This window comes from Stegostoma tigrinum, chromosome 2 (genome assembly GCF_030684315.1).
Source record: "Stegostoma tigrinum isolate sSteTig4 chromosome 2, sSteTig4.hap1, whole genome shotgun sequence".
Taxonomy (NCBI): Eukaryota; Metazoa; Chordata; class Chondrichthyes; order Orectolobiformes; family Stegostomatidae; genus Stegostoma; species Stegostoma tigrinum.
This window is the reverse complement of record NC_081355.1, coordinates 91993021-91999020: the sequence shown is the minus strand read 5'-3', so window position 1 is coordinate 91999020 and position 6000 is coordinate 91993021.

The window sequence follows — 6000 nt, the reverse complement described above, 5'->3', positions numbered from 1 at the left end:
CCTGCTAACTCTGTGGTTTTTTTTGATACAAATCTTTCAATTTGGGTGCTTTCTGTTTACTTGTAAACTTTTAAGCTGCTGCTCACAGGCATCCATTTAAATCTCTAAGCGTAGAAACTGCACATCATCTTTTAAAGGAACCACGTAATGCTTTCACCACTCCCCCCCCCCCCCACCAGCATTTTACAAACACCAAATTCTAACTTCCTGCCTCCCAATCCCCAAGTACCATACCCAACTTTGCGACAATTGTGTAGTTTATGAAAAATCACATGATTTAAACAATGCATGACAGTCCAAAAGTATCAGAAAGGGTCAAAGTGAAGTTAGGCCAGTAATCATAACAAGGAAAGAAAGATGCAGGAATGGCAACAAATAATTTGAACGGTCAGAATGCAAGATCTAACAGACACCTCCTTCAAAATTTTAGTTGGACTAGAGGATTTCTCAAGGCTACCCTGAAGAAAGTGAAGGTGAAGTCTCACTTTCTGGAAGAGCCACAGGAGGGAATAGAGGATCTGACCGTCCACCTGAAGGCAAGTGTTCCAGGGAAAGTGTGTTAAGTTAGGGAAAACCCTTTTCAAAAATAAAGGTAAAGTAAAAACTTGCTAAAAAAAAACCTAGAAGTTGAAGCATTCTATCTTGTACTCATCAGAACCAGGATGTAAGAAACAGACTCGAAAGAAGAGGTACCATTTCATACAGTATGTGAAGAAGGTGCATATTGTTTGGGCCATCATTGGTATCGAGAAGAAGCATGAACAGTTGACTGTAAATCTTAATTCTCATCCCGTATAGGTAAATTCTGATTGGTCAGTGCGCTGTTCTGCGAATACAGCAGACTCTGGCTACCTTCATGACCTTACTTTTTGCAAAAGGTGTAATGTATATATAAATATATGCACAAATTATTTTTTATCAACAGAAAACAGTGTCCTGACCATTTAGATATGTAGCTTCGAGCATGCACAAATGCATAATACTGCAAGCCCAGCTGATCTTCTAAATTTGGATTCTGATTAACTCAAGCTGTCAATATTATTTGGGTGCATATGGTCACAGAAATTTGAGGGTGCATACATGAGGATCAATGGTCGGCACAACATCGTGGGCTGAAGGGCCTGTTCTGTGCTGTACTGTTCTATGTTCTATGAAACGACTTGCAAGTGCAGAATCACATCTAATGGGTGGATATACTTTTCTGGGCTTTGCAAGCATGAACTAATTGAACACAACTGCCATGCTGCCTGATATGACTGGATAACGGTATGTGTTTGTTGCAGTCTACCTTTCAGTAGGACATAAGGCCTACAGACCTAGTATCACGATGACACTGAACTCATATCACATTATTCATTTATCTATTATGCAAAATAGCTTTGATGGGAAGAAAAGGGAAACAACTCTGGATTTGCTGCATAATCAGTTTAACCTCGGTGGTGAAGAAATTATTAGAAGTAATCCTGAGGGACAGAATTAATCTGCGTTGGAGAGGCAGGGATTAATCAAGAACAGTCAGCATTGTTTTGTTAAAGGGAGATAATGTCATACCAGCCTGACTGAATTTTTCAAAGAGGTGACCAGGTTTGTAGAAAAGGCAATGCCTTTGATATAATCTATTTGGACTTTAGCAAGGCTTTTGACAAGATCCTACGTGGGAGACAATAGTAAATGTAAGAATCCGTGGGATCTGAGGAAATTTGGCAAATTGGATCCATAATTGGCTGAGTGGGAGGAAGCAGGGGGTGATCATTAAGAAGTATTTTTATAACTGGAAGTCTTTGTCCAGTGAGGTTCCACAGGGGTCAGTGTTGGGGTCCTTGTTGTTTATGATTTATGTAAGTGATTTAAACTTGAATTAGAAAGTTGTTCATTAAGTTTGTAGAGATAGAAAAATTGGTGTGGTAAATAGGATAATAGCCTTAGACTACAAGAGGATGTAGATGGGCTGAGCAGTTTGGCTGATCAGTGACAAATGGAATTCAATCCAGACAAATGTAAAATCATGTACTTGGGCAGGATAGGCAAGGCAAGGGAATACATGACAAATGATAGGATCCTGAGGAAACACCAACAATTAGAGGGACCTTAGTGTGCATATACACCTGGTGCCTTAATGTGTCAGGACAGATAGATAAGATAGTTAAAAAGGCATAAGGTATTTATCATATAGCCTATATTAATCAAAGCATAGAGTTGAAAAGCAGGTAGGTTGTGCTGGAACTGTATAAAATGTTGGTCAGGCCGCAGCTAGGGTATTGTGTGCAATTCTGGAATCCACATTATCGGTGGGATGTGCCACTGAAGTGGGTGCAAAGGAAATTTTACCAAGATGTTTCCTGGGCTGGAGAGTTTCAGTTATGAAGACAGACCAAAAAGACTGTAGTTGTTCTCATTACAGCAGACGAGATTGAAAGGGAACGTGATTAAGATGTATAAAGTTATGAGGGGCATAGATAGAGTAGATAGGAAGAAACCTCTCCCTTGGAGAGAGGGATTAATGACCAGGGGCATAGATTTAAGGTAAGGAGCAAAAGCTTTGAAGAAATGTGAAGAAAAACTTTTTCACCATGAAGACAGTGCAAATCTTGAACTCACTGTCTGTAACAGTGGAAGTGGGAGAATTCTCAAAACATTTAAGAAGTATTTAGATAAGCAAACATGATGTCAAGGCATACACGTATATGGGGTATGTGCTAAAAAGTAGGGTTAGAATAGTTAGGTGGTTGCTTTTGACTAGTAGAGATATGATGGGCCAAAAGGCTGTTTTCCATGTTATTGATCTCAATGACTCTATATTATTAGCATGATTTAGCTAGGTTCACCATATTTTTGAGATCTTCACCTTCCAAGGTAATTTGAGGTAGATTGCATTCTGGTCAGGGGAAAAAGAATGTAGACCTATCCTAAAGTTTTGTGATGATGACTGGCTTAGGGTATCCATTATTATGCAAGATGGTTTTTGATATGCCAATGTCAGTGCTCAGTTTACAGCAAGCAGATGGCTATATTCATGAGGCCAATAGTTTGATCATATAGTGCATACAACAGTAGGAATGCTAGTGTGTATAATGACCAGTGAATGAAGGCCTTCAGTAAACAGTTAAGAATACATTTTCAGACTTCTCAACTAATACAATGAGGAAAAGGAGTTCACTTGATTGATTACAACTTTGGGAATTCACTTCGAAATTTACTTTCTTGGTCTACATCTGAAATTCCATCTACTTTGTACATTTGTTTCAGCTTCCTTTATTCATTCATGGGACGAGGGCATTGCTGGTTAGGCAGCATTTATTGCCCATCCCTAACTGCCCGGAGGGCAATTAAGAGTCAGCCCCATTGCTGTGGGTCTGGAGTCACATTGTAGGCCAGGTAAGGATGGCAGTTTCCTTCCTTAAAGGACATCAGGGAACCAGATGGGTTTTTCTGACAATTGACAGTGGATTCATGGTCATCATTAGACTGTTAATTCCAGATATTTAATGAATGCAGGTTTCACCATCTGCCATGGCAGGATTTGAACCTGAATCCCCAAACCATCCAGCAATAATACCACTAGGCCATTGCCTCAGCTTGAAAGTGCCTTTTTTGCTTAATAGAGATAATTCTACTTGATTTTTAATGACATAAAGAGATTCCATGATTTCTCTTCCCTTGTTCCTACGTTTTGCTAAGATTATTCCAGTGTTCTTCTAGGTCCTGATAATTTCATTCAGGATAGCTACTGTTTAATCTTTTAAGCCGTATAAGCTGTTTTGATGATACTGAGTCTTACCCTAGTTTATGATCTGTGGTGTACATATTTGTTTCTACTTTGATACCCCCATATTTAAGAGTTGTTGACTTCTTCGAAATAAACTTTTCCTTGTATTGTGATATTTCCACCTCTTGTTCTGCTTTGATTATTATACTTTACTACTGTCTGCATTTGAAACTTGCAAACTTTTCTAAAATAACCAATGTCTCTATAGTTGTGGCACTGTGCTTCCCATGTTAGGTAATCTTCCAATTTGTGTGACTTGCTCTTTCCACATTTCAGATATTTCACAATGGTGATTGAGGTGCTTTGCATTCTAGTGAGTGGCACACAAGTCATGTTTTCTTGTTTGTGAGTGGGCACACAGCCAGCCTCACTCAGTTTTTTTTATCATGGCATCTTACTTTCTCAACAAACAAAAATAGAGAAATAATTAATTCAAGAATGTGGCAGCTTGGAGAAAGCATGGATTTGTCAATAAATGACCTTTACTGGCCAGCAGAGAGCTGCACATTTGAAGAGCCAAAGACAAGTAATTCACACATGCACTTAGATGAGACCTTGTTAGACTTCTTACAAATCAGAGATGATTTGATGCTACATATGCAGATCATGGGGGGGTACAATATTAATCTTGAACTTAAAAAAAAGGTACGAAAGAAAGTAAATAAGTTGTCAAAAAAAATCTCAACATGATGAACTGGTGATTTAATAAAATGAATACTTAATAAAAGTAACCTTTAAAAAGTGCCAAGCAACAGAGTTAGCAATACAAATTTTATGTATTTCGCTTAACAAGCAGAACTAAAGAGACAGACTAGGCCTCAAAAATTGGTCGTAAGGGAAAGAAAGAGGACTGGCACCCACAGCAAGCTGACCCCTGTTGTAATTCATGTGAAAGTGGGACAAAGAAATAGATTGCCCTTCAACTTGGGATTTCTTCATCCCCGGACCGTATTTGACCGAATATGGCATCAAGGAGACTTTAGCAAAACTAGTATTAATGGGAATCAGAGGAAACCTCTCCACTGGTTGGAGTCATGCCGAGCACAAAGCAAGATGTGTGGCCATCAAACATCTTCACTCCAGAACATCCTTGTGGGAGTTCCTCACGGTAGATATTTTTCTTACCAAACTGATCAAAGATGTTATGACACATGTCTGGTCTAGGTGGGATTAGAACCGATGTCTCTTGGTTCTGAGATATGGGCATTATCACTGCATCACAAGAGCCATTAGCTCATCAGGGTAGATATTTTCTCACCAACCTATTCAGAGATGTTATATCACACCTCTGAAGCAAGTAGGATTTGAACCTAGGTCTTCTGGTCTCGAGGAAGGGCCACTACCACTGCATGACAACAGCTCTACTCTCAGAGCAGTGTTCTAGGCTCATTCATTTTAACCTGCATCATCAATTACCTTCCTTCCACTGCAAGGTCAGAAGTGTGGCTGTTTACTGATTAAGCACAGTGCTCAGGACTATTTGCAATTGTTCAGACAATGAAGCAGTCTTTGTCAAAACACAGCAATACCTGGACAATACCCAGACCTGGGCTGACAAGTTGAAAGGATGAATGAATAACTAGCATCACAACTGCAGAGTTTAGATGTGATTTGTTGGTTATGGTTGTCGAACTCTGAACTGTATGCTGACTTTGCAGTTCGGCGGGCAAACAGTCCTATGCTGTAACTTAATAAAATGTGAGGCTGGATGAACACAGCAGGCCAAGCAGCATCTCAGGAGCACAAGCTTTTGTGCTCCTGTGATGCTGCTTGGCCTGCTGTGTTCATCCAGCCTCACATTTTATTATCTTGGAATCTCCAGCATCTGCAGTTCCCATTATCTCTGATACTATGCTGTAACTTCTCCGGGTTTGCATTTTTAGGTTTTTCTGGTGCTGCCCCTGCCATGTCCTCTTATATGTTTACTGACCAAGCTTGACGGTACTGGTGGAACCGGGGATATGTTGGTCCATGAGGTTACAGATTGTGACTGAATACTTTAATTCTGCTGCTCCACCTGAGCCATAGCACTACCTGTATGCCCAGTTTTGAATTGCTGGATCTTTTCAAAACCTGTCTTATTTAGCATGGTTGTAGTGCAGCACAACACAATGCAAGGTCTCCTCAGAGATGGGTAGTCTGATGCCTCATTGTGCCTTATAAGGTTCCTAAGACCATAAAGCCATAAGATGCAGGAGCTAAAGTAGGCACAAACAAAAACAGAAATTACTGGC